The sequence below is a fragment of the Pezoporus flaviventris genome, unplaced genomic scaffold (genome assembly GCF_033815535.1).
Source record: "Pezoporus flaviventris isolate CSIRO_AGI_PZ_B2104156 unplaced genomic scaffold, CSIRO_AGI_Pfla_v1 ptg000066l, whole genome shotgun sequence".
NCBI classification, from domain to species: domain Eukaryota; kingdom Metazoa; phylum Chordata; class Aves; order Psittaciformes; family Psittacidae; genus Pezoporus; species Pezoporus flaviventris.
Genome location: NW_026892614.1, coordinates 15,936,815 through 15,946,433, shown reverse-complemented (window position 1 = coordinate 15,946,433; position 9,619 = coordinate 15,936,815).

Below are 9,619 nucleotides of genomic sequence, written 5' to 3'. Positions count from 1 at the left end.
ATTCAAGCATATCACAGGCAGTTCTAAATACAAATATAAGAAGCATAAGCGATAAATATGCAGAGAGTCAATTCATTTTCTCTGCTCCTAGACCAGCATTTTCTGAAGTGAGGGAAGGTTAGTTTATAGGGTACAAAAATGGTGTGTAAAAATGCTGCCAACCCTGCACTACCCCATCAGGAAAGCCACTGTACTCATTAATTGTGATAGTGTTAATTTTCTTCATCATAGCTGGTATAAGGCTGTGTTTTGGATTTGTGATGAAAACAGTGTTGATTACACAGGGATGGTTTGGTTCTTGCTGAGCAGTGCTCACGCAGCATCAGGGCCTTTTTTGCTTCTGGTGGTGCTGTGCCAGCAAGTAGGCTGGGGAACAGCAATAAAGACCTGGGAGGGAACAGAGCTGGGAGAGCTGACCAAACTGACCAAAGGGATATTCCATATGATGTGGTGCCATGCTCAGCAACAAAAGCTGGAGGGTATAGTTTGCCAGGGTTGCTATTGCCTGGGGACAAGTTGGGCAGCAATCAGCTGGTAGTGAGTAGTTGTTGGGGGTTTATTTTTGCTTTGCTTGTTTTTTCTTGGTTTTGCTTTTGTTTCCTCTTTTTACTTATTAAGCTGTCTTTATCTCATGAGTTTTCTAACTTTCACCCTTCTGATTCCCTTCCCCATCCTGCTGAAGCCAGGGGGATGAGAGCGAGCAGCTGTGTGGCACTTAGCTGCCAGCCAGGGCTAACCCACAACGGCCACACTGCTCCAGAGGTGTTCCATGTTGTACATCTCACCTTAATGATTGCACTAGCGTATTTTTAAAGCCTTCATTTTTGCCTCAGAGGTCAACTGAAAACGGAGGTTCACAGCTTGTTTTGCATCCCAAGCTTTTTCCTAAAGCAGGTCTCGAGGACCTTGCTTTCCTGTTTCTGGGAGATTTTTTGTGGAAGTTTCTTTTCATAAAGCTGTAGCAAGTATTTGGTTCACAAAGAAATCTGCTACTGAGGTTATTAAGAGCTAAAATTTACAGGGCTACTATAGCCTCTGTCTTTCATCTCCAAATTGTAAGACTGAGTGGGACTAGGAAGTCCTTTCTATGAGTAGCAGAGTGAAAACCAGGCTTGTCATATGCAGCTACTGACAAGATGGGCTAATTCCAACCATCTCTTTCCGTGTATCAGAGTACTTTACGTAAAAGCCCATGAGGGGCTCATCCACGGTAGAGAACATTTCTGTAACCATCAGTCATGGCACACTGCAGTCTGCTGGAGCCCTGGGAAGGGTCATCCTGACCTTCAGTCACGACTGGAAGATCATGTTACAATCTTGCTGCACTGAACAAGTTGTTCCTGCATGTCTTTTGTAAGCACAAGGCAGGCTCTGTAGCTGCTCTTTTGGAGAAACGCAACCAGGAAGGAGTCTGCTTTTTGCCTCTGCCTCTCTTAAGGTTTCACTGCACAGCTGAAGGGTTCAGCTAGCAAAACACAATGTGCATAGCCATCCTGCTTGCCGGTTATCTCCTCATTCCCAGTGTCATGCCTTGTCTCACCTGACAGTAACCAAAACTGTTCTTGCTACTTCTAGGCAGTACATGGGACTGACAGGACAGGAGATTGGCAGCACTCAGATGTGGAAGGCTGGTCTGCTGGAGGTCTCCTTGGTGGTGGACTGTTTGGGGTAGGAAGGACAGGACAGCAACAGAGCGATGTACTCATTATCCATGAAAAAAATACCACTGTGTACTTGCTTACTTGTCTGAAGATCTGCTGATAAATCTCAGAATATTGAGAAAAACAGTGATGGAATAGGGAACACTGACTATTGTTTTTTTCTTTGTATAGTTAGAGCCTTATTCCCCAAATCCACGTTGGATAAGATATTTCACTCCAGTAAAAGATCTGGCCCTCACTTGTTCAAGGGCTATCTTCACCCTCTTGCAGTTCTGGGAAAAGCATGACCCTTTAGTCTGCCTGCATATCTCAGTGACATTCCCATGATGAGACACATTAAAGTAGCTCTAGGCAAATGGCCTTCCAGCCCTCCATTTATGTGTGAGGGGCAAGCTGCTTTAATATGATTACTGCAAAATGGATAGTTACCTGAACAGTGTACAAATGAGGTGATACTGCTACCTGTGAACATAAATGATCTCTAGGCAGACTCAATGAAACTGGTAGCACTCTGCTAACAGCAGATGGTAGAATATATGAAGGAAGGACTAAGGAATGAACAGATAAGAAATTGAGGCTTCCAAACTATTTTCACCAGGAAAAGTACTGCCTGTAAATCTTGCGTGGCCATCTGCTGCAGTGTCATCGGTTACAGTGGAGGAAAAGCCCAGATGCTTTGAACCCAGCCCTGCCTTCTGTGATTAGTGTCTGGCAAGGGGTTTCATTAATAAATGCCCAGTTATAGCTTCACTGCTGTTGTAATCGCTCCCTGGCAGTATTTTGCTTTGTTTGCTATCCAGTTTATTTCCACTACATTACTTTAACTTGGGTGTGTATGTCAGTCACAGCAGGGCTAATGAAAGATACTGGATTCACAGCTTTAGAAACTAAGTTGGAGCTCCAGCAAGACATGTCTTTCCTGATGGTTCCTTGCCCAAAATATCTGAAGGGAGAGAAGGGGAGGCTGTTGTCTGACCCAGCAAGTTCCTGCTACTTGGAAAGTCCCTCTTGATCATGAGTAATCAGTGCTGTTTAGAAGAGTGCTTAAGTTCAGAGCTGACTGAGGAGTAAGGGGACTTCTGATGAGCTTGTAATTTCTTGGACATGGCTAAGAGCTATCTGTTGGGTTTTTAACGTAATTCACTTCCCAATAGTTTGCCCATTTCTAGTCAGTTTTGTAGAAAATCTTAAGATTAGGAGAAGAGCAGTGACTGTAGTGCAGGCCTTTCAAATCAACTCAGTGCTTGCAAAATTCAAACAGCCAGACATCTGGGTGACTTGCTAAGCATGGATTAGCCAGATCCAGCTCTCTCCCTAGACTGTGTATTCTGACAGCTCTTCTTCAATGAAAGTACGAGGAGTCTTACCACTGGAGTTCACTGCCCATTACTAAATCATTGCACATCCCTGCGTTTTTCTGTCTTTGAAAGATACCATGGGCCCCAGTGGCGGTGTTGTTTTTTTTTCCCAAGCATTTAGTGATCTAAAGTAGAATCCATAACCTCTATTCTAGAGCTGGCAATAGTGAAAGTGCAAGTGGGTGTCAGCTATCAGTCTTTCAACCACCTCAGCTCATACTCTTGTTCAAATTTGCTTTTAGTAGCACAGTAGCAGCCAGTGTCTTATCTACACTACATTTCCTTCTTGGCAGTGCTGGAGTTAGAACATTCAGAAGTTTGAAGAAGATAAATCCAAATTAGACAAGGGCAATCAGTTTTTTTCCTGGAATTTAAACCAAAAGCACCTACTACTGCCAGTTGTCATGCCCGAGCAACTTGATATCAATCACTGAGGTTATAGATAGTGCAAACTGCATGAGGGAAGAAAGAGGCATACGACTTTACAGTTCACAAAGTCTTTGTAATAACCCCTTGCTCATTGCCTTTGTTGTCTCACTTGCTTTAGTGTTGTGAATACCAGTAAAGTGCTGAGATATGAAGGAGAGGACTCTGGTGAGATGAGGGAAGTGGAGCCAGAGCAAAGGCTCATGAAATGCAATACAGCAAGACTCAAGGCACAGATGACCTCGTCAACATGTAGGAATGCCAGGCTCCCAGGACTGGTGTCAGAGGTGCTTGATAGGATTTACTTTCAGGCACTGAGGACGCCAAGATAAAAGCAGTTTCATTGCTGTGCCTCTGTGGCCTGTACCTCTAGTTTTGGCTGCTTTGCTTTCTTGGAGAGAACTGTCCCTTCTCCAAGAGGATACACCCAGAGGCTTAGCAGCCAGGATAAGCTTTTGTGCCTGAGGTTGCATTGGATGATATCCTGCTGAGGGACAGCGTTTCCCACTAGATCCACTCTGGCTCTGTAAAAAGTGCCACCATGATAGATGATTTTCCTGATTCTGCCAGTACCTTTTGGGACACTGATTGTATTGAGGCATCAACTTGCAAGCCAGTCAGTTTCTGCTTTTGCTCTAACATTTACCTGTTGTGTGGTTTTGCAATTGCTGGCCAGATGTATAATAGGATTCTTTTATAAAGTAATCTCAAGGGATGTCCATTTGCGTCTTTTTATTAGGCCTGCCGTTGCTCACACTCATATGTGTGTGCCTGCACGTATATACAGTCCTGAATGAATTCCTGGTGATAATATACACTGAAGGTGGACTTGGATGCTAGGGCATAGCCTCCAAACAACACCTCAGGATTTTTGGAACAACTTTTGAAGTGCTATATTTTGCCTCTTCTCTGCTTTGGAATAAATTCAAAGCTTTTCAATTGAAAACATAAAGTTTTCAGGTCACGCTGTCTCTCAAGAAATGGCTAGAGCCAACCTTAGAGCTTTGAGACTTCTGTTACAAACTCCCTTAAAAGTATATCTTGGTGAAACATTTCTGCTTGGACTTAATCAGCATTTTTATAGAATGTCTGAAAACTAAAATGTTTTTATTAATTGTGTACATCAATCAAGGTATCTTTATCTTTAAAGATGCCTGTTTATTTGTTAAGAGCTTAAAGATCACAACAATGGTCAAATAGTTTAACACTCCAGATTGAAAGACTTTTTGAACTTCCTGCTCTGCACAGATTCTATTCTTTCTCTTTCAAGTGGAAAAATTAAAGCAGTGATTAACAAGTGTACATCTGAAATAGGGAGCTCTCCCTACAGACTGCAGAGGCTGCTTTACGCAGGAAATGTTGTTTCCAGTAATTGAATATGGTGATATAATTTATAGTAGCTCAGCCACAAGTTTGCACAAATCAGACATAATGCTCTTGATTAATTAGATTTTCTGTTTATCACAACACCACAATCTTCAGGGCAAAGATGATAGTTCCCCTTTTATTTACAGCCTTCCAGGAGGTGAAAGGCTTCCGAGAATTGGAATTGCTCGGGTTCTCACTTCTAACATCTCTGCCAGTCATACGGGCTGCCCTTCACACTGAATTAGCTGTCCTGTTATCCTGGGACACGTGCAGCATGAACAGGTAGGTATATGCACATGAGCATGTGCTCAGACATTTGGTCCTGTTCTGTTTGAAAGACATAATGTTGTTTGGGTTTATTTATTTTTTTAATGTGAATTGGGAAAGCAGCCCCTAGATAATGAGAGTGGTTTTTTTTGTAGGTGATTCCAGGATTGGTTTGTGGTTTGGTGGTTAGGGGGTTTTATTATTTTTCCCCAGAATTTAATGTCTTCGGGTAGTATAATCCCCATGCAAAATGTTATTGCTTGTTCTGAAACAGGTCTGGTTAGCTCCAGTGAAGCAGAACACTGATATAACAGTCTATTATTGTTACTGTGTGTGTTTTAAAGCACTAGCACTGTGTTTAGCATTGACTGAAACACAGGAGATAATGGGCAGCCTATTGACTGTCTCAGAGCTCATTGCACAGAGGCTGGGATAGGAGGCGATCTGTTCAATTTCTCGCATAACACTGCAGCCTTTTTTGCTGCTGAGCACTGTAGCTCCATCCCTATGTCATAGGTGCAGGTGTCAAGGTGCTTTCCCACTACATGACTGTCATGGAAGTTTCTGGAAGAGGGAAGTACTTGGCTTCCTTTGTTGGAGCAAGTGGCAGTCATGACTAAGATGCAGCGCTGAAAAATAATGGGGTAATATCAGCCTTTTTTCGAAGCAGGGAAGGAAGAGATAAAATAAAGGTGGTTGTGTGGGAAGTTTTGCTGGCATGTGTAGAAAAGGTGGAACTCGCTTCCCTAAAGAAAATAAACTAAGATGTGTAACATTCACAGTAACATTTCACTTTGTTATTAAGGCAGGTCCTTTTTGAAGTCAGTGGGAGCTTATCCACTGCTTTCAGGGGATTTTAGATTAGGCCTATCCAATTGCTTTGGTTGCTGACATATATCTGGCCCTTTACCTGTTACTTTAAATGAATGCTGCATGGGAAAAGCATCAGTTTCCCCTCCACTCAGAAAGCACCTAATGGGTTGTAGCTGCACCCATTGAAGAGAATGGGTGGACTCAGGAGCGTGGTGTTTATTTACCCAACACTGTTTGCTGGTTTTGGGTTTACCTCAGCAAAGGTGTTTGTGCAGAGGAGAGGCCATGAGGCAGCCCTCTGGAAGATGAACCCCAGGAAGGATCTGGAATGATCTGTCCTGCTGAGCAAGTGCTGCTTCAGGACAGGTTCCCATGCTGGGAGCAGAGGCATGCCCTAGCCCTATCCGCTTACAGTACAGGTTCTTCTGTGGCACCTGCAGCTTTTGCAGGGGACTCTGCTCTATGCCAAGCAGAGGGCTACGTTTTTTTGCAAGGTGTGGGGTGGGGCTGAAGTTGTGCTAATCTTTACTTTAGAGATCACAAAACCCACAGCAAAAAAACTCAGTTGGTCTACAAACATAGGGAAATACCATCCTTTTCTCTGTCCATCTACAGAGGGAAAGGGGAGAAGCAGAGAGGAGATGCAAGGTAAAACCTGTGGATTCCCATCCCACTCCTGTTTTCAGTTTTCTGGACAGACCTTTATGATTCTGAGTATCTTGGGGGGGGGGACAGGGGGGGGGACGGGATAATACTGGAGTCCTATTAATTCTTTTGAAAACAAAACAAACAAAAAATAACTTACTTTTTATTTTTAATGGCTAAGAAACAAGTGAGAGTCCCAATGTCTACCTAAATGTAGAATCAGTCTGTGCTTTCATGCGCCCAGATTTAGAAGTGAACCTTTGTTTTTCTTTAAGGTCAAATAAGCCATTGAGTGTGCCGGGTGGGTGTTACTGGCCTGCGGCTCCAGACTCTCCCGTGATAAAGTACTCTACTGCAGTGCTCCGCTACAAATTGGTTTTGCAGTGTCCCTACTTCGGAATTTTTCATGCTGATACTTTTGTGTGTCCTTTCTAGGATGCTGTTACTTGAGATTTTACTGGAAGCGTTGAGTCCAGGACAGACCAGGGGCTGCTGAAGTAAAAAGACTGTATCTCTCAGGATGAGTCCATTGTTCTGACAAACAGAGGGGAAACCTGCTATGACTTCTTAGGACTTCTTGGTACCAAATATGGAACTAGTTTTGATGAAGTGTTTAGCTGTGCAGTGAGTCAAGCAATATCCCCCTCCCTCTCACTGGACAAGAGGTGAAAAAACAAACAGAAGCTTTTAGGATTAATGTCTGTACTGTGGCTGGGACAAGCTAGGGGCAGTACCAGAGTGGCAGGAGAAGAAGAGAAGATTTGCCTCTAGAGAGAGAGTCTTGGTTCTGTCAGAACTGATTCCAGGAAAACCTGCACGTAGAAGTACTGAATTGCTTAACAGGTATAAGAGTGTTCAGTGAACACCAAAGAAGACTGAGAATTGTATACAGGTATGATTATTTTGAATAACTGTGAGGGCCACCTCTGATCTAAGGAGGCCCACAAGCAGGCTAAGCACAGATCTCTTCTTTAGGATGGCTTATACACATCCAGCTAAAGAAGGATGTCAAAAGTGAAGGACAATACTGTCACAGCAGCATCTGCTCACTCTCACAGGAAGCTCAAAGTGCAACAGAAGCATGTTGAATGTCCAGCAAGGGATTTCTATAGGGGTGGCCACAGCTCCGATGGGGAGCATGATGTAGGAGTGATGAATGTCTATCAGGCGTGGCACTCCAGTAATGCAGAGGGGGAGCAGAGTTTAGGAGCAACATTTCCATCAGCCCTCATACATCAGCATGTACAGGTTTTGTAGCAGGCAGGTTCCTCTTTAACTAGCATGCTGCTTGGCTTGTGGACCAAAAGGCTGTGGCAGAAAAGCTAAAAATTGCAGATGCCCTTTGATGTAATATCCATCTAGTTTTGATGTATTCATCTCTGTGCTATCTGAGCACACAATTTCCAGCCATGGCCCTATGAATTCTTGTCTCTCACAAGGTGTGGTTGTGTTTTACAAGTAACTTTGAGCTGGCTGGCTGAAATACGAGCCCATGGCATTTAGACCAATAATACCGTAGAAGCTGTAGTGTTTTCCTCAGACTCCTGGGTATCCATTAGCTGCAAAGCTGCCAAGGGACATTCCTCAGTCAGAGGAAATTGAGTGTAGGTGGGCAGCCCAGAGCCCAAGCGCATACTTTATGAATTCTCATTTGTTACACTTATAGGGGTGAGTCACACAGTAATCATCCTACTATCGAATTCAGCATTGGGTGTGTTAGGTTTTTTCTTTTAACTCAAATGTTACGTGAAAGTTGCCAATATTTTCTAGTAGTTTAATTTCTGAGAGTGGGAGAAAATGAAGCAAAGCTTGCTGGCTGACACATTTAAATGTGTGCAAATACAGCCTTAGATGTGCACTGTTGGGGTTTTTAAATGCCAAGAAATATTGTAAAATACTTTTGTGTTATCTGAGGGACTCTGGCAGGAAAAAAAAAAGGGCTTGGACATCATTACTGTCTGATGCCAACCAGACATCTTTCAGTATTAAGCAAGCCTTCAATGCTTGAGAACAGGTGGCTCTCTAATTGGCCAGAGTCACTAACCAGGTAAGTAGGCAGTCACTCACTGGAGGCACATATAAAATACTTGTGCATATATACAAAATATTTTGCCCACAAGGATTAACCCAGTCTGGAATAAGATAGAACTTGTTTGGGTTTTGTTATGCCTAAATCAAGTTTTTAAAGCAAAGACTCTTTTCCAAGAGACCTCTTAGGGGAGGGTAGTGTCTGGTGCAATCTACATTGTTCGTGCTAAACTCCAAGGGACTGGCCTGTGATGGCTGCCTCCAGTCTGCGTGCTGCTCGACACAGCCAGTGTTTCTGTGTGGGTTGCTGACACCACAAGGGAGTGGGCCTGGAAAGAACTTCTCAGAGACTGGGAAGATGTGTGCATCTTGAACATCAGCCTGTGCCCAATATCTATGCCAGTCCTTTTCCAGTGCCTGCTGTCTATGTTGCACACAAGAATGGTCCATCCCTTACAAGGAGCAGTCCCAGGGAGGGTTTTCTGCCAAGAGATCCTCAGGATTTGTTTCCCCTATGTTTTGCTGTGTTTGAGGCAGGGGAAGGGTGGAGTGATGCCTTGGTCAGGGATGTCTTCCAGCTCTTTTCCTCTCCTGTGATGGAAGAAATTTAACTTGGCTTCTAAGGCCACCAAGGTCTTGCCCAGCCCACTTCAGGCTGAGTCCCCATGAGTCATGGGCCAGTACCGTTTGACATGTCTCCTCCAGCTGGCAGGAAATAAGCTTGTAGTCAGAGAGGCAGAAATAGGAGGATAAAAGGAGTATCGGCAATGACAGTCCTCTCTTTGCACTTGGTTATTTCTTGGATTAACCAGTTTTAAAAGCCAGTGATGTCCTGACGGCATAAATGTGGAGAAGTGTGTTTCACTTAGATGGTGTTAGGAATTCATTCTCTACTTTGAAGCCATTCTTCCTGCTCTCTGCTTTGTCCTTTAAGGACATCCTGGAAAAGGCACACCTCTTTACTCACACTGCACAGTTGACATGTAGTCCTGCGTCTTTTTTCCTAAACTACACCCTAAGGGAGCAGAAAGTCTATAGAAATGCTACCTAGCT